At 40.3% G+C, this 26378-nt stretch overlaps 1 protein-coding gene across 2 annotated transcripts in view; it reads left to right on the top strand.

Annotated features, from left to right (window-relative positions):
- Positions 1–860: 860 nt before the first annotated feature.
- The window catches only part of SLC8A1 (solute carrier family 8 member A1), a 236085-nt gene continuing 210567 nt past the window's right edge, over positions 861–26378 (top strand). Inside the window, exon 1 of one of the 2 annotated variants that reach the window (XM_063302070.1) lies at positions 861–1083. The gene's annotated coding sequence lies outside the window, so the exon portion shown is untranslated. The remainder of the gene's footprint in view (positions 1084–26378) is intronic. The other variant, XM_063302077.1, reaches the window with a different exon arrangement.

Raw genomic sequence — 26378 nt, 5'->3', positions numbered from 1 at the left:
ACGCTGACTTGTGTAACCCAAATACATCGAATCTACTACGGGCATTATTGTGCACAAGGATCAATAATGTACTGCAGGTAGAACTCGCCTCTGCCTCGTGGGTGACACTACACTACATAGGAATACAGACGCCCTAGCCACTTTGCAAAGCCATGAGCGACTCAGAAAAACATACTTAGTCCGAAACTGCATTCATTCACATGGTCCAATGAAAGAGTTCTTTGGGGGTCACTTGAGAAAACTCCCTTGCAGCAAGAGGAACGCGTGCACGTGCAATGGCTGTGGCCATTCTGAGGAGTGGGTGGGAGGGCCTCGTATGCTGACGGCGGCGGGGGGGGGGGGCTTTCCGTCGCCTTGTATTTCAAAGCTTCTGGCAAACAAGCTGCTGTTCTTGCGCTATAATAGCGGCAGGAAATAATTCTCTGCAGCACCGACAGAAGACCCGCCCACCCAGCCACCCACTCCCGAAAAGAAAAGGAAAGGAAAAGAAAAGAAGCACGGGCAGGGAAAGCCGAGAGAGAAAGTAGCTGAGCTCTTTCAATCCCTCTCTCTGAGAGCCGGAACGGCCGCCGTTATACGCGCGAAAAACTCGCTGTAGACTTCAGCTCAATTTGCAGACACGTGGAAAAGGCGGACGACGGTCGGTCCTCCGCCCGCTGCCCGCCTGTCCCGTCTGCGGGCCAGGGCAACATGAGGGAGCGGGGACGCCCTGGCTAAATCTCGCGTCGGGAAGGCGGGAAGGGACGCACCGCCTCCGGAGGCGCGAGGAAGGAGCTCGCCAGTCCTGCGGCGCTCTGAGAGGAACGCCGCCGCCGCGCCTCCTTTAAGCGCGCGTCTGCCCCCGCCTGCGACTCCTTCCTTCCAAGGAGGGCGCTTCTTGCTCTCGTCGCCGCGCTGCATGGGGCGCCAGCGCTTGGCGCTCTCCAGATATGGTCTCGGTGGTGGTGGAGGGCTCTCTGTGATCCCGGCATCCGCGGTGTCTGGCCCGGCGGGCGGAGGAAGCGAACGAGGTAGCAGAAGGAGGCGCGCTCGTCTGGTGCCAGAATCAGCCAGCCGGGTTGCTGCGGGCGACTCGGTCTGCAGGTAGGTAGGGAGAACGGGAGGCTGAGAGGAACGTGGAGAGCCTTTTGTGTCCGGGCCACAGCGCTGCCTGATCATTAGGAGGAACCTGGCGGGCGCATCCGCCGGCCCCTGGGATGGATGGCCCTCCTTCCCTCAAACGTCCCTCTGTCTCTGAGTGTAGCCGGACGCCTTGCAGTCCAGCCAGCCTGGAGCGAAAAATGCGGACGTTTCGCGTCGAATGAATGGAAGCGCTCGCTGGGTGGCTCGCGGTTGCTAGCCTGGCTGACTGGGCAGCCATCATCACACAGCAACCCTCTCCCCCTTCCGTGCTGCCGAGAACCCACCCATTGCAGCTGTGTGGGTGCTTTTATGAGTGTGCAAGAGAAGCTTTCGCGTGGCCTCCTCCTGCTCCTCCAGAAGTGCTCAACTGCGGAGCCCATCGCCCTCAGCCAGTAGGCTTTGTGCTTCCTCGCTACGGCTGATGGGCATTGTAGTCAAGACCTCTAGAGGGAAAAATTGGTCCCTGAGGGAAGAGAAGCACTTGACCCAAAGACCCAAGGTTGTAATAATATGTAGTCATATTTAGAAGGTGTGATGATAGCGCCGTTTATGGGATTGAACTGTCTCATGATAAGCTGCTCCGTGGAGATACTGGTTAGTGAGAGAGAGCCTTTCTTGGAAGTTCCCAAATAAGAAAGACAGAACCGGGATAGAAAATCAGAGCTAGACAGGCGTCGGGTGTGGATGCTTAGTGTCAAATTGGTCCTGTTTAGAAGGTCCACTGGTTCCTTTTCAAGTCTGCCCCCTTTTTTTCCTTTGCACACATCTCTTTGTAAACACACCCACTTCCCCTCCCATCTTCCCTCCCCTTTCCTCCTCTCCCTTTACTACCTGTGTAGCTGTCCAGGGTAGGAACTTTCAGGGGATTTGTGCTGCTGCTGGGATTCTCCCTTGCATCCTAGGGACCTCTGCTGCAGAGAAGGTAAAATAAATCCAGCTGGCTGTGGGGATTCCATGCCTGTCTTTTGGAAGAAGGGACCATGCTCAGCCTAGGATTCCTCGGGCAGCTTCTTCGGGCATGTTTTCTCTGTGACAGTGCTGCAGCAAGGCTGATGAATGGTTTGGAGCAAAGATTTGTATTTCCTTCCACCGTGGCAGGGAGGGAAAGTGGCAAGTGTGTGTGTGTGTGTGAAAGGATAACAATAGCAGCATAACAATAATAAGAAACTCCTTAGAGAAAATGCGTGCACGCGCACACACACACACTGCAACAAATTAGAGGTGGTAGTGCAGACTTTGCCATGACTGGAAGATCTGTTTATGCAGATAATATTGCGAAGAGGGTTTTTAACTGCAGGTTTTAAGCAAACTCTCTAGAGAATCATAATTTTCCTATTCTTACCGGCTGATTTGATTTGATTTGATTGTCTGCAGAACAGGGAGGAAAAGCATGCGATCTGCAAAGGGAGGCTGTGGGTGTGCGTCCTATTCTGGGGAAGAAGGGGAACAGCAAACAAGAAATGATAATCCTAGCATATTATCTCACTGATAAAGACAAAGGGAAGGATGGGTTGGTTTCTAACAAAAATGCTCTGCTATGAAAGAACAGTGAGCAAGCATCGATCCAGGTAGCCCTTTCCAGGGTGTCTGCAGAACACACCCACTGGAAGGAATCCCCCTTTCTGCGCTCCTCCCCCCTCATCCCACATCTCGAAATGGAAGAGTGGTTGGATAGCACTGCTGCATTGTGGAACTACTGAGGGGCTGGGGAGGGGGCATGGCTGGGCTCCCTTAGGCTGGGTGATGTGAATGCAGTGCTTCTCCCAGACTGTAGAAGAAGGGCCGGGATACAAAAGGAAAGTATTTCACATTCTTCCAACCTCTCAGGAAAAAAATCCTCATAGCTGCCTTGTCTCAGTTGTGCTCTGACTTCAGTGTGTAAAGCATTAAATCGGCACTGAGTATTCAAAGGTAGACTTGCCTAGATGCAAACCCGCAACAGAGCCAAGGGCTGTAGCATCACCATGCTTTTACCAGATAGTAATATCCATGACTGACACTTGAAGGTGGTTTTCAGCCCTGCCCCAACCATGCTGAAGCTCATGGACGACAATGCACAATATTCGATAGATAGATAGATAGATAGATAGATAGATAGATATGTGTGTGTGTGTGTGTGTGTGTGTGTGTGTGTGTTAAATATGCCTGTTTCTAGTAAGATGCTTGAAGTGACATCATCCAAAGTGTCTGCAGATACTTCTTTAAGCAAATAATCAGCAATTGCCATGCCAGTTGTATGCTTGCATGCATGAATTGGGTAAAGAAAGCTAACCTGTACCCAAACCTGCAGAGTTTTAGTAGGGTAAGTCTACTTCTGAGATAATGTTTGCTATTTAATTAGCTATATAATGCAGGAGAGAGAAAAAATGAGAAGATACAGTACAAAAGTCCAAAGAAAATGCAGAACTTAAAGAGAATGTCAGTTTTTTACTATAGGATGAGATCAAGTTGAGGATTAACTAAGAAATGTTATCATGTCACCATGGTTTACTCCAGTTTTCTTCATTTTTCTACAACAGTTACTCAGCCTTACAAGCAAAAGCAAACTGCTGTCTAAATCTTGTTAATTTTGCTTAAATTAGCACATTGGACATTTTTTCCCTGTGTGGTAAACTCACTAGCTTTCTATCCTTATCTTTTTTTCACTTTAAAGTATTTATTTAAAAAAAACTCCTTAAGTAAAGTAAATAATTAGAATCACCTGCAGCCTTGAGTTCTCTTTCTAAGTAATGTGAGATTGGTGTGTATTTGTTTGTTTATCAAATTTGTATAGCTGCCCATCTCACAGAAAAGTGACTCTGGGCGGCTTACAATTGTGTAATCACAATTACAATAATGGTGTTATTCGGGTTCTATTTTTGTCAAGGAAAACCTTGCATAGGTGGCAGCATCTTATTAATAATTTTAGTTTTATTCTGTAATAGCAGCCTGATTGGTTTTTTATCTTGGCTCTGTGAGACACTTGAACCATCAGAGGTGGCTGTAGGTGGTGACAGAAGACTGAAAAACTTCTGTAAATTGATAAGGGACAAGAAACAAGCTATTAAAAAGAAGTGATAACTCCAAGGATACATTTAATGTTGCTGCTTTATTCATTCCAACTTTATAGATAGTCTGTTCAAATGCCTTCTTATATACACAATCAATCTCTTTATGTCTGTCTTTTCTCTTTTAATCAGCTAGGTAGATGGCTGATCTTTTCCTCCCACTTTCCGTCTGTTTGATCTATCTGTAATCTATGCCAAATTTGCATTTGTCCAATGTATTCTGAAAATAAGAGTCTCTTATAATACACCAAAATCTAATACCTAGCAATTGATGCTGCCAGACGTCCCACACTTTTCTGTGTGATTGTATAGTTTTCCTTCCCACCTTGGGGCAAAATATAGAGTGCCATGTTGGCATCCTATAAAGAAGTTCCCAGGCTGTCGTTACTTTACCGTGCCTTTCTGTGTCATGAAACACCAGGATTTTGTTCTGTGGTTTACCTAACTCAGTTCTGATAATGGCCAGTCAGCTGCCTCAAGGACAAATGCTGGAAAGATTCAGAGGTATGGATTTTTCTTTAAAAATCAGCTGTTGTAGCTCCTGAAAGATGAAACATTAATATTTGAAATATCCTGCCCTGGGCATCTAAACATTTTATTTCAGTGTGTAAGAATATTTTTGCTTATTCTCTTTAGGGAAGATCATAAACAGGGAACATAATCCACCCACTGCCATTGTTGCCCAGTAGCTGGTACTTAGATATACACTGCCTTAAAGAAGGGATGTTACGACTTTTCCTTTTATGTGGCCTTTGACAGCTGTTTAGAACTCTGATGTGCTCTAAAATAGCTTGAGAAGGCAACTTCACAAGGCCAGTAGTGGTGATAATTCCTTCCTTGAGCTTGAATGGTGCTGCTGCTGATTACAGTAATGAGCAATTATATACTATAATGTGAGTATCTGTAATGTTTCACATGTCCTATTTCAAAAATATTCAGGGGTGGAATGAGCACAACTTATAGGCAGTAACCAATGCTCTAGGCAGCAGCTGGCTTTTTTAAGCCTGGGGAATTGCCTAGAATGGTGTTTCTCAACTTCAGCAACTTTAAGATGTGTGGACTTCAACTTCCAGAATTCTTAAATCATCTTAAAGTTGCTGAGGCTGAGAAACACTGGCCTAGAATATGCTTTCCTTAATGTGGTAACTTAAGGTATTTGGGGGCTGCAGCTCCAGGATTCCAAGTGGTATAGTTGGAAAGCTGCATTATGTGATGATGTAACATAACTTTGGCAAGGTACTAACCTCAGTCACAAAGCATTGGCCTTGGTGGCTTCTGGGTAAAGAAAATGGCAGGTGCTAACTAGAACTTACTAACAGGAACACCACAAGTTTTTTTTTTTAATTTAATTTTATTCTCCTCTTCTGACAAACTTTGGCCCAAAATTGGCAGTTTATTCATTTTATATATGGCTTTTCCTCCTAAAGTGGCTTGGAGACATGTATAAAATGGTATACAATAAAAACAGTATAACAAGAAAATATATTTATTTGTATGATGACAGTTAAAAGCCTATCAGCATTAACAAAAATACAACTATATAGAAAATGCTTTTTGCATTTCAGAATATGCCTTTCTTCGGTCCCAGTGCAATCTGAATTAGACACAGATGGATCATGGCCTTCTTCAGTTGAATGTTCATATATTCCTCAGTATCTCTAGATCTGTGCTTTCTTGGTTCAGGTTGAGGTTACATTTGAAAGACTTCTTCATGAAAGTAGTACCTTTGCTAATACGGTACAACCTTAGACACAGCCTACTTACAACTATTGGCGTGCTCTTGAAAATGCAGCCATTATTTGATGAGTTTGCATGTTGTGCCAAACCACAGTTTATTTAACCATGTTAAGTTAATAAACCATTCATATAACATACTAAGCCATAAGCCATGGGATAAAATACAGAATGGCAGGGTTCACACAGCATGGTGAGCCAAAATCAAACAATCTACATTATGGCTTAATGCAGGATGCAAATAAGCCATTAAGTTAGTGAAACAGATAGATGTTGTGGGGTGGAGAGGTGATGGTACTATCATTTTTTTCTGGCACTATAAAGTTGGAGAGTAACTGGCCTCATCTTATAACTGACATAGTTCTCTGGAACTAGAACAGGTATATTAAATGATACTTATACTGCTCTGCCATATGGATGAGGAAAAGTGAGAAAAAGTGCCAGCAGAAGTTCCAAGTACAGTGGAATTATGTCAGTCAAGCCGAAGAAGTATAGAGTAGCACCAACTTGTCTTTATATACTTGGGGTTCTTAGATCATGCTTCTTGGAATGAAGAGATGGGACCCTCTAATTTTTACTTCTAAAATTTTAGCTATTACAAACTTCTTTATGGTCAGAACAGTTACATGTTTTGTGAACAGTTCAGCGTCTGTTCAGAAAAACATGGCATTTGGTGCAAAATTCAGCTTCCTTTCAGTCATAATTTAAAACCATTTAAAGCTGGAAAACAATTCAAGAACCAGGCTGGTGACTGAATAAAACTTCCAGTGTTCAAAGATTATTGCTGATTATTTGTGCTGTTTTTTTTCTAGTTCTGCTAGCCAAATAAATTACAGCAATAAGGTAACAGAAATTTGAATACTGATACATGTGATTTACATGTGATGGGGGGCATGGTGGCTCAGTGGTTAAGACGCCAGGCTTGTGGACCGGAAGGTTGCAAGTTTGGTGGTTCGAGACCCGAGTGTCGTGTGGCGGAGTGAGCTCCCGCACTCACCCCAGCTCTTGCCAACCTAGCAATTCGAAAGCATGCAAATGCAAGTAGATAAATAGGTACCACTTTGGCGGGAAGGTAACAGCATTTCCCTGATTGTCATGCTGGCCACCTGACACGGAAGTGTCCTTAGACAACGCTGGCTCTTCAGCCATGGAAATGGAGATGAGCACCACCCCCTAGTGTGTCATTGTTGTTGTTTATTCGTTTAGTCACTTCCGACTCTTTGTGACTTCATGGACCAGCCCACGCCAGAGCTTCCTGTCGGTCATCAACACCCCCAGCTCCCCCAGGGACGAGTCCGTCACCTCTAGAATATCATTCATCCACCTTGCCCTTGGTCGGCCCCTCTTCCTTTTGCCCTCCACTCTCCCTAGCATCAGCATCTTCTCCAGGGTGTCCTGTCTTCTCATTATGTGGCCAGAGTATTTCAGTTTTGCCTTTCATATCATTCCCTCAAGTGAGCAGTCTGGCTTTATTTCCTGGAGGATGGACTGGTTTGATCTTCTTGCACTCTCAGAATTTTCCTCCAACACCACAGTTCCAAAGCATCTATCTTCCTTCTCTCAGCCTTCCTTACGGTCCAGCTCTCGCAGCCATATGTTACTACGGGGAACACCATTGCTTTAACTATGCGGACCTTTGTTGTCAGTGTGATGTCTCTGCTCTTAACTATTTTATCGAGATTTGTCATTGCTCTTCTCCCAAGGATTAAGCATCTTCTGATTTCCTGACTGCAGTCGGCATCTGCAGTAATCTTCACACCTAGAAATATAAAGTCTTTCACTGCTTCTACATTTTCTCCGTCTATTTGCCAGTTATCAATCAAGCTGGTTGCCATAATCTTGGTTTTTTTGAGGTTTAGCTGCAAGCCAGCTTTTGCACTTTCTTCTTTCACCTTGATCATAAGGCTCCTCAGTTCCTCTTCGCTTTCAGCCATCAAAGTGGTATCATCTGCATATCTGAGATTGTTAATGTTTCTTCCAGAGATTTTAACTCCAGCCTTGGATTCCTCAAGCCCAGCATGTCGCATGATGTGTTCTGCGTACAAGTTGAATAGGTAGGGTGAGAGGATACAGCCCTGCCATACTCCTTTCCCAATCTTAAACCAGTCCGTTGTTCCGTGGTCTGTTCTTACTGTTGCTACTTGGTCGTTATACAGATTCTTCAGGAGGCAGACAAGATGACTTGGTATCCCCATACCGCTAAGAACTTGCCACAATTTGTTATGGCCCACACAGTCAAAGGCTTTAGAATAGTCAATAACACAGAAATAGATGTTTTTCTGAAACTCCCTGGCTTTTTCCATTATCCAGCGGATATTGGCAATTTGATCCCTAGTTCCTCTGCCTTTTCTAAACCCAGCTTGTACATCTGGCAATTCTCGCTCCGTGAATTGCTGAAGTCTACCTTGCAGGATCTTGAGCATTACCTTACTGGCATGTGAAATGAGTGCCACTGTTCGATAGTTTGAACATTCTTTAGTGTTTCCCTTTTCTGGTATGGGGATATAAGTTGATTTTTTCCAGTCTGATGGCCGTTCTTGTGTTTTCCAAATTTGCTGGCATATAGCATGCAAATATAGTGTGTCATTAGACACGACTAAATGGTAATCTTTTACCTTTTTTTTTTACATGTGATTTATACATGGTTTTTCATTCCTTGGCACAGAGTTTGGTTTATCAGAACATACACTGCCTTGGACATAGTCTTTTGCGCAGTAGCATGGTGTTAACCTTTTTTTAACAATAATCAGCATTCTGTGAATATAAAATGTACTCTTCTAATTTAATTTTATTACGATATAGTTTCATAGTAGACAAAAGTGCAACAAATAGAAACATTACCAGCATTACAGCATCATTTTTTTTATAACAATTGAAAGCAATTAAATGAAAGCAATTAAAATGAATTCTTAGCAAGCAGAAGTCTGCAAATGTATGGAAATTGATGAATGGTGCTAAATTTACATAACTGCATTCTGGAGGCACACATGACCTTATTTGGATTTGCTTTCTTGTATGGTGTGCTGCAGTGTTGCTGGGATGTTAGTTTTAAATGCACAACAATAACAGTAACCACAACAGAGATTAATTATGGATATCAGGTCCTTAGCCTAGTCAATTTGGCTGTGGTTCCAGTAGAGAGGATGTTCTAAACTTTTAATTTTGCATGCTATATCCATAGTGGGTCATATTTAGGTAACTATGTTTACATTTTGCTTGTTGATTTTATTTTGAACAGTTACGACAGGCAGGCAGGAAGGATGGACCTGTCATGGCTTGGTAATTGCTCTAACATAAAATATCCAATACAGGAAGAAAAAAAGAAAGATTGTCCAGAAATGTTTTAAACTGAAATTATGTTCAGTGAGCTCTGGGCCTTTGTCCATTTTTGGAAAAAGCTTGGGTGGTTATTTTTATATAAGTCTTTGCTTAATTTTGGTATTACTGAATTCATACAGAAGATAAGATTGCAAATGCTAACTGTTCCATTTTTGCAAGTCCTAAAACTGCTATCTTATCAATTGAAGAATAAAGGTGATTGGCAGTGGGGTGAGTGGGTGAATAATGCTTTTTCCATGGAAAGTTGAAAGTTAGCAATGCTAAAATGTTCCAGTCTAGGTATGTATTCAGCAAAAATTGTCAAATAGCATGATTACAGTATTGTCTCAATAATTTATCTCTAATAAATTATTTTCCCAATCATTTTCCTTGGGTGAAGCCCGTAATCTGAATCTATTACAATCTGGGTTCAAGCTCATTTTGCAACAGAAACAGCCTTGCCTTGATTGCCTTTATAGATGACCATCAAGACACGGATAGGAGATTGCCTCTCTGTTAGTTCTTCAACAGCATTTGACCTAATCAACTATGATAGCCTCCTGAGACATTTGGCTGATCTTTATTTATTTACTTGCTGGATGCATTTCTATATAACACTGCTTTTTATCTTGAAGTTGTTTACATCGTTCTTTAAAAAATACAGTAAAAAACAGTTAAAATGATGTAAAACATAACACCTAAAATGGTCTGAGGAAAAGGAAAACTAAACAACCATTCAATATTCGTACAGGGAAGCATGTAGGTAGATATCTTTACAACCAGAAGGAGAGCTTTCCAGAGCATGTCACTAGAAAGAAGTCTCACACACAAATAGTCACAGGATGACATTCTGCTGTTCTTAGGACACAAATAAAAATTACATATCTAATCTAGATCACTGAAGGTGGTTACAGCTAATTCAGTTCAGTAGTTCAGCAGAATGTGCATAGCCAGATAGTTCAGATAGCCAGTTCAGACTCAGCAATGTGATTGTCACAAACAATACCAGTAGTTACTTCCGAATTAAAGGGAAGGGTAACACCATATGAGAGCCAGTTTGGTGTAGGGTTTAAGGCACCAGGCTAGAAACTGGGAGACCGTGAGTTCTAGTCCTGCCTTAGGCACAAAGCCAGCTGGGTGACCCTTGGGCCAGTCACCTTCTCTCAGGCCTAGGAAAGAGGCAATGGCAAACCACTTCTGAAAAAAAAAACTTGCCAAGAAAACTGCAGGGATTGTCCAGGCAGTCTCCAAGAATTGGACACAATTGAACAGATTAAAAAACCCCCCACCATATATAGCAAATTATAATAGTCCAATCTGGATTTACCAGTATGTAACCAGCTATAGCTAGATTATCCCATATCTATATAGGAAGTCTATATAGTTAGATAACAAGTGAAGCTGGCAGTAAGTGCTCTTAGCCACATAAGTCACTTAGGTATACAGTAACAATGAATATAAGAGAACCCCCAAATTACATGTCTGTTTTTTCTGAGTGATGCAAACCTGTTTAGAACAGATAATTTCCATTCCTTTTTTATAATAATTTTATTATAAATTACAATTAAAAAGATAAAAACTAATACAAACTAAAAAAATAAAAGAATAAAAAGAAAAATTAGGAAGTGCAGAAAAGAAAAAAAAATTGAAAAGAAAGAAAAAAATAAGAATATAGTAAAGAAAAAGAAAAGAAATATATAAAGAAATTACTTCCCCCTTCATCACAACAAGTATGAACAATTTTAGTAACTTCTCTTAAAATACAACAAATGATCTCTTCCTCCCATATCCCATCTCTTATCTGTAAACAAATACTAAACGCCTCATTGTTCAGTCCCGATCAGCAAAAGTCCATTAAGGGTTGCCAGAGATAACAACATATCTATTTTAACCTTGATCAAATAAACCAACTTTATATTCCTTCCTTTTACTTCTAACAATCTTGATCTTTAGTCCCTTCAAATAATGTTGTAGGACTTGATTTCTTTTCATTTTTTCTTTGTCCCTTCTCACAAAATTCTTCAAAGCTTTAACAAGCCTCTTTTGTAAATCCAATATAGGAACGTTACCCAGGTCATTCTTGGTTTGTTATTTGTATATCCCTTTTAATTATTAAGACATCAGCCACTTTCATTTGTGAGTCCAGTGTAGCAACTTTTTCCAAAAAAAATGACTTTTTAAAATCTACTTTCAGATCAGTCTCAGTTTTGTCCAGTAAAACTTGTTCCACTTCCATAACATCTTTTAAACCAGTCTATCTGTAGAGGCAGACACACTTAAAATTAACTTCTGGGTCCATTGTTCAAAAATATATTTCAATATGTCCAATGTTAATATATTTTGCTCCATTCTGTATTAGTAAGTCAAATATACTTAGTGTATAAGTCTCTCTGGTGAGAGGAGATGGGCGGTGACAAATTTGATAAATAAATAAATATTTAAGTATTCTTCTCCTTTAATTGTAATCTTTAGTTCTTTCTGGTTTCTTCTAGTGTCCAACCTTCAAAGTCTCATCCTATCGTGTTTTTTTAAGAGTGTTCAAAACAAAGGCATTTTCCCATGGGAAGGATTCTTATAATTAATTCCAAAATCTTATTTCAAATCCATCTGGACACTTAGTCCATTTGTAACTTTCCAAAATCAAAGTCCCAATCACCCTTTTGCTGTTTATTCCAAAAGAAAAAAAAATTAAGTCCTTAAACTTGTATTTAAAACTTCTTTCACTAAGGATTGAAGGAAATTCACCCAGTGCTATAAAACCTGTCAGTCCAAAGGTTCCTAATAGCTGAAAAGCAGTTAACAAGCAACTTCCAAAAGTGATAAGAAAAGGAAGTATGCAAACCCTGTGTCCTTTTGAAGGAGCTGACTGCAGTTTGATCAAGAAGATGGCTATTCCCTTGTCTCCCAAAGCTCTAAACCCGCTGGAGACTGCTGTCTTGCAGTCTCCTTGTGAGGAGCAACTGTATGGAGCACTTGTGGGCCATCTCAAGTCCTCTCCTTGTCTGGAGAAGAATTACTAAGAGCCAGTCTACTCACCAGCTCTTCATTCCACCATGGTTGTCGGCTCCGCTTTTAACAGAACTGCCTTCAGTTTGCCATTTCTTCTGCGGAAGTCTCTAGAATGGGTAATTTCCATTCCTGAAATTACCCACTCATAAAGTCTCTCTCTTGTCAAGATTCAGTCTTCTATTATTGGCCCTTACTCATTTCATCATTGTGTTTGGGTATTGCTTCCAAACATGCACAGCTTCTTTTGATTTAGCTGTACTGAGAAGAAGAACTGAGTGTCATCTGCATGGTGGTGATATCTACTCAAGAAACTCCTCATGACTGCCTCCCACAATTGCACTGAGGATAAAATAGCTGCCAGAATGCAGAGAAAACTCACATGCTACTTCTCTCTGAGGCTATTTTTACAAGTAGAGGTGGAACTATTATAATCTAGCACCTTCAGGTCCAGAGACAGCCCAGGAGAATTCTGTAGTTAGTGATATCAAAAACTGCTAAAAATGAAGCAGGATCAATAAAATCCCTCTCCCTTTGTCTCTCTCCCACATGAGGTCACCAATCAGGCAACTAGGAGTGGACTACTGTATCTGTTAAAGTCTAGTGACACTATTAATTATATAAAGATGTATTTAGTAATCCTTGGATCCACTCAGTCCAATTGACTCACTCAAATAAGGCAAGATGGGCAGAGGTGAAGACAATATGTGGTAAACCAGACAGGCACAAGCATCTTGTCCACGTTCTCAGACCTCAAAATCTGAAAATGTTCCCAAAGAATTAGATCTGTGGAGTCCTTGGTGCTCTCTGAGCCTTGTTGTTTTCTTGCAGACATTTCATTGCCAGACTAGGCAACAACTTCAGTGCAAAGAGGGAGTGGGCCTTGCTCTCAGTTTATATACTGTGGCTTGCCCTGCTTGTGTTGGTAGGGGTGTTGTTCTCTCCTTGGGAGGTCTTTGATTGGGCTGTTGTGAGATTAACCCACTACAACCCAACCAATGGAAACTATGAAAAGGATAACACTGCCATACATCAGAAACATCTCAGAAACCACCAACAGACTGTTACAACCACACGGCATCACCGTAGCACATAAACCAACTAAAACTCTTCAAAACATATTAAGCAAGCCAAAAGACCCAAAAGCCCAAGAAGAAAAAACAGGAGTTATTTACAACATACAATGCAAAGACTGTAACAGCCACTATGTAGGACAGACAGGCAGAAGACTAGCAGAGTGCATCCACGAACACCAACTAGCAGTCAGAAGACACGATGAAAACTCCTTAATCTCACAACACATGGACAGACTCAGCCATACTTTCAACTGGGAAACTGAGCATCTTAAACCAAGCCAAATCCAAAAACTCCAGAGAATTCCTGGAAGCCTGGCACTCAGACCAAGCAGCCATCAACAGACACATAGAGGTAAACAACATTTACATACCATTCAAAAGAGACAATAGAACAGCCAAAAGACCAGTACACTCCCTTGCCAGCAATCAACACCCAGATATGCAAAAATCAACACTAGGATTAACACCAGATGAACCATCAAACAGCACAATACACCCGAATCAAGGAAGTATTAACTCAGGCAATCAACCAAGCAGCAAACAACAGCCCAATCAAAGAACTCCCAAGGAGAGAACAACACCCCTACCAACACAAGCAGGGCAAGCCACAGTATATAAACTGAGAGCAAGGCCCACTCCCTCTTTGCACTGAAGATGTTGCCTAGTCTGGCAATGAATTGTCTGCAAGAAAACAACAAGGCTCAGAGAGCACCAAGGACTCCACAGTTCAACCCTGAGCTACAAATATTTGCTTGGATTGGGAGAATTAGATCTGATAGTGTACTAGATACCTCAGTGAGAAAAAACAGGAGTTATTTACAACATACAATGCAAAGACTGTAACAGCCACTATGTAGGACAGACAGGCAGAAGACTAGCAGAGCGCGTCCACGAACACCAACTAGCAGTCAGAAGACACAATGAGAACTCCTTAATCTCACAACACATGGACAGACTCAGCCATACTTTCAGAAGTAACAAGCAACATTCAAGTCAGCATGAAAAGTGATTCTGTCCTCAAACTGCCTTGCAAATCTGTCACAACAAATACTTAAGGCCTTCAGTAATGTTTTGACTCTGTCTCCTCTCCGTGCAAAAGCCCTGCTGTACAGCTCCTTGAAGATGTAGTGGAGGCCACAAAATAGGCCTTCCTTGTGGCCTTCCCTGCCACACAGTAGACAGGACCGTGCACACTCATAGATATCTGGTCTGTGTTCCATGGTGGATCTTTTACCATTTGTATTTTAGCATCTCTTTGCATGTGTTATTGCCCAAAGCAGCAAAGAATGTCAAAGGCTACCAGGCTTCATGGTACCAAATATTGTGCAGGTATGTCAGTGACCCATTTTGTTTCCCAGTTCCATAGTCAATAAATGTCACAACAAGATAATCAGCTCTGGTGTCTGGAAATTCTACCAGAGCATTCAACAATCCATCAGATTCCATAAATCCCCAGGGCAAACCATCTTACTGGGTTACTGAATCCTTCAGGATGGAAATGATGCAGTGAACCTAAACATCACCAAATGGTAGTCTGGCCATGATAATATGGTAACTAACTTCCCCCATACATAGGCTATCTTCAATACTGTCTCATGGCAAAAACGAAATTGAGAATATTCCCAGCCTTCTCTTGGTTCAGTGACAGTTAAAAACAGAGTCATGGTTGCCATCCCAGGTTGGCCAGTGTAGGGCACCTTCAACTTACTTAACAGTTCATATAGCTATCCACCTCACTACTGTGACTCTAGTACAATGGGGTGGGGGGTACTTAAAATAGAAAAAATGCTTCTATTTAACAATTTTAAAAATTATTTTGAGTGCATGAAATATGTGATTTCTCAGTTGAAAGTGCTACCTTGAAGAAGTCTGTGTAGAAGGAATATAACAGAGGTGTAAAAATAAATATGATTGTGTGGTCTGGTTCTATGATAATGCTGCTAGAGAAACTGTGATATCACTAGAATTAGCAGAAGCATTTTACCGGGGAAACCCCATGCAGCTAATTTCTCAGTGGAACCAGATACATGAGAGAACAGGTAGCCTTACTGTGTTCTGAATACAGCCCTTTTAAGCAGTTCCATATTTCCTATAAATATGTGAATTGAAGTCCTGACTTTACACAGGAGCCAGCAGAGTTTGGTATCTCTAGTGTGCCTAGTTCAAGCATGTTTTAAATAGACACTTTTGTAAAGTGCATATTAAGATTTCTATTTATTTCTATATGTGAATCAGTGTAATGAATCTCTAAGTAGATATTCTTTTTCCAAATCTTGCAACTGCAACTGAAGTACACCTGTGAACTCTCCCCTGGGAAATGGCCTCCCAGGGGAAACTTGCCTGGCACCTGCTTTGTTATTCTTCTGGAGCGAGACACATACTTAAAAAACAACTCAGACTTTTAAACCCTTTTAAGTTTGATTTCATTTTATTGATTAGGCTTGTGTTTTTTAATTATCTAATGTGCTGTTGCTAGATTGATTTCTCCCTTTTGATATTGAATATTATATTTTGTTCTGAGATTGGCATTCCCAAAGCAGCTTACAATGTCATACTGAAGAGTGTGGCATGCATATGTTGAAGATTAACAAAAATGTGCTGAACTTTAATATCTATAATTTTTACAGTAGAAAGCTATTGTAATGTTTGTTAAAAGGAAGAGAATTCCTGAAGGTATTGATGTTTATGAGCCACACAATAGAAGTGTTTTTGTATGTTTGTTGTGAAGCTATGCTGCCTTGAAGTTTACTTTTCTCTAAATGCAGACACGGTGACACTTAAATAAATGGCCTGGATGTCAGCTTCCCATCTATGAAGTTTATTTATCTTGCAGATTCACCAAGCACAGCTTGAACATCTTCTAGGAACCGTAGGCTACATTCTCACACTTCTGCACTCAGATTCTGACCAAGAAATATGACTGGCCTGGTGAACAAATGCAGACAGCCTAGTGATTGACTGTTTTGTTCCAAAAATGCTTTTACTTAAGCTACAGTTTAACCATGCAATATTCCCTATTCCCCCAAACTTTGCCGACCCAATGAGAAAATGACTATGCCTTCTTCTGCTTTATGAAGACACCAGTTTGCTGGTGGTTGAGTACCCCTGACTAAGTGGAGGAAATATTGATTTATAATCCACATCCTTAAAATGAACATTTATGTTTAGTTTTAAACTGGGTTCATCATTTGTTTGTTTATTCATTTATTCAATTTATATGGCTGCCCACTTGCCAGGTGACTCTGGGCAGCTAATAAGGGTTAAAGACAATAAAAGGAACATGGCAGAAAACAATGAAATATTAAAAAACATACTGCACTGGGGACTAGACAAAGAACCTATATAGTTACAACAGGCTTATTCTGGCCCAGGCCTGGGAGAAGAACCCAGGTCTTCAGGGGCTTTTTAAAGGCTGACAAGGTCAGGGCAAACCAGATTTCAGGAGTGGACTATTCCATAGGGCAGGTGCTACAACAGAGAAGGCATGTCTCCCAGGTCCCATAAGGTGGAATTTTTAATTGACAGGATCTGGACCATGCCAGATCTATTGGAACTTAAAGCACAGAGATAAGTAGAGACAGCCCCACAAATATCCAGGACCCTGTGCCGTGAAGTCATGCTACATCATAGCATATTTAAAGTGTATTAAACCATAGTTGTATGGGTTCTTACGACATCCTAGACCAAACACAAACAATCACATTGTAATTTACCATGATGCATGTACCTAGTCATAATAATCTTAAAAATAAGGAACCATCTGTCAGTTCATGCTTGGCAGTTCAAGACAGGTTAAACCATTGTTTTGTTTTATTGCATTTTGGCTTTGTGGCATACTGCTATGGGAGAATTTTAACTTATAAAGGGTCATTTATAAAATGCTTCGATGGATGGATGAACCAATGTATTAAAGAATATTAGCATCTGGTTTTCAGTTTCAGCCTTATTTGAGTCCTATCAGATTCTGCTGGACAATAGTAAAAGCAGTGTCTTCACTGTGACTGCCTCAATCTGTTGTATCATATAGATTTTGTATAGGTGGCATGCATGCATGATACAATGCAGCATGTCAATGCATACGAAAGCCACAATTTTCCTGGATTATCAAGATTAATCCATATACATAAAGACAGAGATGAAAAAAAAAATAGCAGTGAGCCCTGCAGAGGCATGGGAAGTAGGTCAAAATTCTTAGGTATCCAAGCCATACTTGTAGGCAGCTGTTTGACTAGCTGCTTAGAATTTTTGCAGCATTGCCTAAAACATTGATTCCCTCCCTGTTTGCTATTTTATTGTTTCATATTTAGTAAGACCAATTCCAGCTTTGCCCAAATCACAGTAACAAGACAGTGGCTACACAAGATAGTGGAATTTCAGCTCATGAAGTCTTGAAGTAGCACCAGTCTCTTGACTGTCTTTCAGAAGTCTGTAAAGAATTTGTGTTCTAGAACTATAATACTTTGCCTATGTTTAAGTTATGTATACATTGTTACATATTTTAGTTTAGCATTGTCCATGTTCAATTTGCAGAATTAGTTTGATTTTCATCATTTAGATGTGTTTAAAAAAGAAAGTTTCATGAACTGTAGCTTGTTTTGTTGCCTGAATATGACAAATTGTGGTTAGTCCTGAGTGTGGAATTACTTTAAATAAGTCAATTTCAAATGATGGACCATGAAGCTAGATTGTTTCAAGAAAACATAATTCAGTTTAATCATGATTTAGGGATAAGATATAATGGTTAATTATGATTAATTTCAAGAACCAGTTTGATGTAGTAGTTAAAGCACCAGGCTAGAAACCAGGAGACTGTGAGTTTTAGTCCCGCCTTAGGCACAAGGCCAGCTGGGTGACTTTGGACCAGTCACTCTCAGCTCTAGGAAGCAGGCAATGGCAAACCACTTCTGAAATCTTGCCAAGAAAACCACAGGGACTTGTCCAGGCAGTCGTCAGGAGTCAACACTGACTTGAAGGCTTAAAAAAAAAATGGTTAATTTAAATTGGAAGAGATAGCTACTGATCTCCTTGCAGCCATGCCAGAGGAGAAGAGGGATGCACATGAGCCAGAGAATTGCCTTGGCTTATTCTAATCATGATAAATCATAGATTATGACACTGTCTGAATGCAGTTTTAGTGTGAATTGCAGTTATATGGCTCTCCAGGCATTCCACACCAGTAAGAAACTAGAGGTTGGATGTAGAAATCAGCAAGACGGAAAATTCACTTATTTAGCTTTTCATTTCATATTTGGTTTTACATAAAATGCTAGTATGTAAAATTTGTAACTGCAAAGAAAGCTTTGATACAGAAGCAGTCTGAGGTTACTGTTTCATCTGGTATATGAATCAGGAACCATCTGCATGCAAAGCATGTGCTGAGTCATTGAGCTATGGCTCTTTCCACAGCATAGGATTTCACAGGAGGCCATTAGTATCTTGCATACAGCCCTGACAATCCTCCTGCCCCTCCCGCCCCAGTTAAAAGGAGTATTGCAAATTTAACCAATTTGCTAGATTGATCAGATGTATCCAAGATGCAAATTTCTGCATTATTTGGAGCATAAATATCTGGGACAGAGCACACTGAGATCCAGAGTTCACACACTACTTTTTTCCTCATTTATTTTAACATCTTTCCTTCTCTTCCTCCTGTCCAAAGGGGATAACAGAAAGGCAGCTAAGAAGGTACAATGTCTTTTATAACTTCTGTCAAAATTTGATTCAGAAAGTTCTGGGATTAAAGTGACTCACGTAAATAAAGCTCCAAACAAAGGTTGAGGTGATTTATTCATCAACAATTTTGGCCATAGCAATTTTGGCCATAGATACATAGGCCAAATCTTTTAAAGGTTATGGAGTTGGTCTAAATTGTGTTATAACTCTACTCATTTTATACCACCTTACATACTGACGTTATATAAGTGCAATACTTCCTTTTGGAACTTCTTTCCATTCTTGCCATAGGGATTTCACATTAGCACCAGCTTTGCTTCTTCAAAATTTTGCATAATTTTGGGACATGCAAAGAGGATCTGAGCAAATGTATCAGAAAATGTACAATGTTATAGTCAAAGATAATTGTACATGATGGCCAAATGCATTATTATTACTGAAGATAATTTATTTAAATAATTTCCTGTGCTAAATTGTTTTCTCTTTCTTTTCTTTCTCTCTTTTTCTGCCACTCACTCAAAATCACTCACAGAAACACACAGCTACCAGTTAGAGCTGATTCATTATATATGATGCAACTGAACACCCAAGCTTGTAAAAATAACTTGAGATGTTATTATGTTGTTGCTATCATGTTAGTTCAGCTACTGAAATGAAACATAACCAGAAGCATCTACAGCTGCATATAAAATAGCCTCCTAGGATAGATAGTGGGACAAAATATTCCTTCCATTATTTCTTTTCAACTACAAAATTAAAGCATGGAATTACTCTCTCACTTTAGATGAGAAAATGATTGCTACTTCAGTCATCATTTTGATAGCTTCCAAGGTAGCAGTCACCTTCCATTTTCTTTTCTCAATACAGTATCTGAATTTGGATAGCATGAATTTTAGAAGGATCATCTCTTATTTTCTGTGGAGCTCCAATTTCCTCAGGATAAATCTGCTGGAGGCTATATGCCAATAGTGGGAAGGTCTAAAGCAAGTGGTGGCTGCAGCCAAAGACAAAAGTAGACGTTAGAACTTTGGACCTTGTCAGTGATCGACCCATACTCTGAAAGGCTCATCCCAAGAGATGTATCTAACCCTGGCTCCCCTTGCTTTTTCTTGGCAAGACTTTCGGAAGTGGCTTGCCATTGCCTTCTTCCTAGGGCAGAGACAGTGACTAGCCTAAAGTCAGCCAGCTGGCCTTGTGCTTGAGGCAGGACTAGAACTCATGGTCTCCTGGTTTCTTGCCTGGTGCCGTAACCACTACACTAAACTGGCTCTCTCATGTACCAACATTACTAAATTGAAAAAAAAAGTACCTATTCACTTTAAACTCTTCCCACTGTTGAGTATATATAGTGAAAGCAAAGAGATTGTGTGGTGCTCTAGAATTTTCCTGGAAAAAGCTATATAGTGACAGACTTTGAATGCAGCCTTTGCAGACAGACTTTGGATGCTTTGAATGTGTTTGTCATGACTCTTAAATACATACTACAGGAAATAGTCTTTTCCAAGCTATGGACCCAGAGACAGCTTTAGGCTAAGTCCAAGTAGGCACTGGCCTAGGGTGCCAAAGCTTAGGGAGTGCCAATACTGCTCCTCCTTCTGAAAACAAAGGCCACATGAAAAATTGTTTACATTTCATCTACCTTTAAAGATCAGGTTTTCATGTTGTTAATACAGGATTTTAGGTATTTTTGCAACAAGGCTTAGCAATTTTCAATAGACAATAGTTGGCAACTCTGCTCTGGTGCACTGATGGACCAAGCTGTAGCTGCCAAGATCACATCATGCAGAGCAGATGTTAAATTAATCATTCTAAAAACATTCTAAAAATGCAAGTCTTTGCATCAGCAGGAGATGGCACCATCAGTCAATGTGGCCTAGGGGTGCCATATACCCTTGAGCTGATATTGAATGGACATGAATTTGATTAAGTGCTAGACTGACCATGCTTTACACATCATTCTCACAATTTGTACTAAAAGAACAGTGTGAATAAAAGTATTACCTCTGTACTCTATGAGACAGAGATCTCAAATCAGTATTTTAATTATTATATTTGGACTCTGGCTTTAAAACAAGGTGATATTCTCTTGTATTTTATAATGGCAGAGACCTTCACTGACATCCAACACAGTCCTTAAGGTTTTTTTCCCTCTGTTCTGAAGTATTTGGGACACTGTACATCAAAAAGTGGCATTACAGTAGTAGAAATCTGAACAGTAGAGTACTATAACTGTGGTTCTGCAAAGTAGCAGATATATAAAGGCTGAAATAAGGAGAAATTTCCTGACTGTGAGAGCTATTGAGAAATGGAACAGCCTGCCTCCTGAAGTCATGGTTGCTCCGTCACTGGAGGTTTTCAAGAAAGGATTGGACAGCTATTTGTCCAGGGTTGGTATGAGGATTCCTGCAAAGGGCAGTGGGTTGGACTAGAAGGTCCTTTCCAGTCCTATGAGTCTACAATTCTATGTCTGCATACAAGTCTTCTGCAACTTGTTTTTGTTAAACTGCAGCTGCTATGCTTTCCTGTGGCCCAGAAAATTTGAGAATTCAGCAGTAGAGGATTATGTAATGTTTGATGTGTTGTATGAATGTCATGACAATGATAGCATACTACAATTAATCTGGATTCATCAAGCCTTTACAGTAACAGAGCATCCCAACTTGTGTTTTGCTAATTTAATATAAACTAGAATGATACATCATCAGCAAATGAAAGAAGGATCCTTATGTTTTCCCAGTATCCCCCCCCCCCCCCAGTGGATATAGGATTTAATTTTGATTTCAGAGCCCCATCCAGGTAGAAATTGCTGCGGAAACAGTTTTAGGATAGAAAGAACAGGCTTAGGAAAAGTAGGCATAAAGTCAGTGTTGCAATTTAACATTCCTCTCCCCCCTCCCCCCATACAAACACATATTGATATTTTATACTAAACTCTGGCTTTAATGGACTGGCCTATTGCCATTTGTTGTACATTTGTTTTCCTAGCTATGCCAGTCACAGTCTGTTGCAGGTTAAGTTTACAGACTATGCTAATTATGAGTTTTCAGTTCTCTTCCATTTGCAACTACTTTCCAGGTATATTTTCTGCCATGTATGTTTGTATTTAACTTCACAAATAGTATTGGAAACTCTTTAGCATGTAGTACCATTATAAAGGATTCACAAAGTTCTGTACACAAAGCATTTCTTATAAAAAATAACTTTGAATAATAAGGAATAAAATTGATATATCTCTTATAGGGTACATAATTGATTCCCAACTTGAGTCTCAAAACGTAATTGGAATAGAAGTCCTTAGTTGGAAAGGATGTATAGGTCTGTGAAATGAAAAAGCAGAATATTTAAAGAGGCTTCAAAGGCATTAATTGAATTAATAATGGATAATTAAAACAAATTGTCAATAAAATAAGGTACCCTATTTACAAAATAAATTAATTTCCATATGCTACCAGCCATTCTTTTTTCACACATAGACTTCTCTCACACACAAACAAATACACATACTTATATACAAGCTCACCTCTCTTCCTCCAACAGAAACAGCAAGAGAGGAAAACAACCAGAATGGACATGGGGTAAAAGAAGGAATATGCACTGGAAAGGGGAGGCAAGCAAAAGAAAGGATGGAATAAGGTTGGAGAGAAATGAGGCGAGTGGAAGATGGAAACTTGAAAGGGAAGGAAAGAAAGAGAAATAAGATCCATTTAGTCCTTCCAAAACAGATTAAGTTCACCAGGCAAACAGCCCCTCCCTCCCAAGTAGGAGATCATCTGGCTGATGGTCAAAGGCATCCACCAGTCTGCAACACCATGTGTGCAACTATTTACACTTCTTGCATATTCCTTACTTTTCAACAGCTTCTTCTATTCCTATCATTGAATGTAAGAACCCTCTCCCTAGATTCACAAGTAATTGGGGGAGGAATCTTCCTTTTACTATTCAGTGATGAGCTGGATTTTTGCTCTCTTTGGCCAAGATCCATCCCAGCAATATGAACAATTAACTCTGGGTCTCCAATAAGCTTTGGCTCAAACATCTTGAACAATATCCTGCCCAAGACAGTAGCAAACAACTTTCAAAACTGGGAGAACTTTCAAAATCAAATTAGATGGGGGTGGGGGTTGCTGGAGTTTTCTTCCCCTTGCCCCATTAATTTACAAAATTCATTAGGATTGACTAAATCTGTAGTCCCACCCAGAGTAACTCCTTGGGTCTGAGCCTTTGCCACAACCTTACTTTTGTATATTTCTGTTGTATGTGCTGCCCCATGAGCCCATGTTAACTAAGTGCTGTAGGTTAGAATGACCTCTTTGTAAGCAGAAAGCAAATGCTCTGCTCATCTGCAACTTCAGGTCTCTCAGCCTGAAGCCAGATTTTCCACCACAATTTGTGTAACTAATGGAGTGCCAAAGATAGCATCTATTAACACCTCCTATTTTGCCCCTTCTATAGTTCTCTTATGTGAGTCTGCATTGTTGCTTGAGTTAACATTGTATTTCAGTTGGGAAGATCCTTTTTGTCAGCAAAAATCAGCTTCTCTGGTCATCTGTGTATTTTGAGCCTGTCAGGAAAGCTGCTTTCCTAAGCCACCTTTAATGCCACAATTTACATAAATAATAGTTAATTGATGCCACAGATGGCATCTATTAACACCTCCTGCTTTCACCAAGAGAAGGAAGTAAGCAACTTTTTTTTGGTCAGCAAATTTTCCTAATGCTGCCTGCAGTATGAACAAGAGGAGCTACCAAACACATTAAAAATAAGCACAGAAATAAGTAGATACTTACTTTCACAGAATTGACAGGATGGTAAAACCAGCTCATTTATTATTTAAGAGACAGGTATCCTTTATACAATGGTGCCTAAAAGTTTGTGAACCCTTTTGAATTTTTAATATTTCTACATAAATGTGACCTAAAACATTATCTCTTCTCCACACAAGTCCTAAAACTAGATAAAGAGAACCCAATTAAACAAATGAGTCAAAACCATTATACTTGTTCATTTATTTATTGAAGAAAATTATCCAAAGCTACATATTTCTGTGTGGCAAAATATATGAACCTTTGTTTTCAGTAACTGGTGTGCCCCCCTTGGGCAGCAAAAACTACAACTAACATTTTCAATAACTCGTGATCAGTCCTGCACATTAGTTCGAGGAATTTTAGCCCATTCCTCTTTGTTGAACATGTTGATGTTGGTGGGCTTCCTCACATGAATTACCCACTTTAGGTCCTTTTACAACATTTCTATAGGATTAAGGTCAGGATTTTGACCTGGCCATTCCAAACATTAACTTTCTTCTGCTTTAATCATTCTTTGGTCATCTGTAATGGTATATCAGAAGACAGGAGGAAGAGCCACAGCCTAGAAAACTCTCATGCAAAAGGTATCTCAACCCACAAAAGGAAAAGGAGCATGGGAAGCATCTCAGAAGGGACCCTCCCTCATTTTCTGAAAAGTAAAAGTAAAGGAAGGGAGAAGTGCTTTCAGACTTGTAAGGATCTGTTACTGTAACCTTACAATAAAGGTAGCGTTAGTATTCATGGTTTGTGCGTCTTGTCTGGACTACCTCAAAGGGCTGACATTGTATGACTTGTGTGTTTTGGGTCACTGTCCTGCTGCATGACTTACTTTCTCTGGAGCTTCAGTTCATGGAGAGATACCCTGTCATTTTCCTGTAGAATTTGCTGGTACAGTTCAGAATTCATTGTTCTATCAATCATGGCAAGCTGACTGGTCCAGAGGCAGCAAAGCAGGCCCAAACCATGATACTGCCACCGCCATGTTTCACAGATGAGATAAGGTTCTAATGCTTGCCTTTCACCAAACTGCATTTTCATTCAAGCTGAAAAGTTCTATTTTGGTCTCCACAGAACATTTTCCCAATAGCCTTCTGGCTTATCCACGTGTCTTTCACAAACTGTACACCAACAGCAATGCTCTTTTTGGAGAATGGTGGCTATCTCCTTGCATCCCTGCCATGCACATCATTGTTGTTCAGAGTTCTCATGAACACTGACCCTCGCCAATGCAAGAGAGGGCTTTAGTTCCTTAGATATTACCCTGGGGTTCTTTGAAACCTCCCGGAGTATTACGCACTTTGCTCTTGGTATGATCTTGGTTGTTCAGCCACTTCTGGGGAGGATAACAATGGGTCTGAATTGCCTCCATTTGTACATGATCTGCCTGACAGTGGACTGGTGGAATCCAGACTCTTTGGAAATAGTTTTGTAAACCTTTCAAGCATCAACAGCTGTTTTTCAGAGGTCCCCAGAAATCTCTTTTGTTCAAGCCATGACACACTTCCACATACCTGTGTTGTGAAGATCAGACTTTGATACTGAATGCCTAGAATTCTGTTCTTTAAATACAGCAGGACCACCCATACTAACATCTGATTATCATCCCATTGAGAGAAACACCTGATCCTAATCTCCCCTTCAAATAAACAGGTAATACTAGAAGTTTACATACTTTTGCAATACACAAATTTGGATCATTTTGGATCATTTTCCTCAATAAATAAATGAACAAGTATAATGTTTTTGACTCATTTGTTTAAGTGGGCTCTCTTTATCTAATTTCAGGACTTGTGTGGAAAAGAGTTCACATTTTAGGTTACATTCATGCAGAAATATTGAAAATTCAAAGTGTTCACAAACTTTTAAGCACTACTGTATTTTCCACAGTTTTTACTAGATGATCATTATTATTTTTGTTGGAAAGAAACTGTGTGCAGCATAGTGGAGAGTAATGCTCAAAATGGTATATGAAGACTAAGGAGGCCTCTAGAGGTGCTTGGTTTGTGACTCCCAGACCTCCTGTTCAGAACGAGCAAGGTCCTTGAGCAATTGCTTGCTGATCAGCACCGGGCACACTTCAATGAAACTGAAGTTGTAGATCCTGTTTACTTTGGTTTCAGGCATAATTTGTAACAGAAACTGCCTTGGTTGCCCTATTGGATGACCTATTCTGGGAGAGGGACAAGAAGAGTACAACCTGATTCAGTGTCTTAGACAACTCTTCAGTCATGGTATCTTTTGGGACAAGAGAACCATTTGGGACAGAACCATTCTAGTTCTGCTTGTGCTTGAATGGTAGGTTTTAGAAGATGGAGCTAAAGGATTACTGCTTTGCATTGTGACTGTGATTAGGACTGTGATTATGTTTAGGACTGTATTATTTTTAACATCTACATGAAACCTGTGTAGGAGGTTATCAGGGATGGGGTGGAGTGTCACCAAGTATGCAAGTGACACCCAGCTTTAGTTTTCCTTTTTATCTAATATAGATGAGACAATAGACATTCTGAATCAGTGCCTGGGCAGGGTAATGAGGGCTTATCAACTGAGTTTCAATCCAAAGAAGATGGAAATAATTCTTTTTGTGAGTGGTTTGC

Source organism: Candoia aspera, chromosome 1 (assembly GCF_035149785.1).
Source record: "Candoia aspera isolate rCanAsp1 chromosome 1, rCanAsp1.hap2, whole genome shotgun sequence".
NCBI lineage: Eukaryota > Metazoa > Chordata > Lepidosauria > Squamata > Boidae > Candoia > Candoia aspera.
The sequence above is the reverse complement of the archived record's forward strand: the minus strand, read 5'-3'. Positions and strand labels throughout refer to the sequence as shown.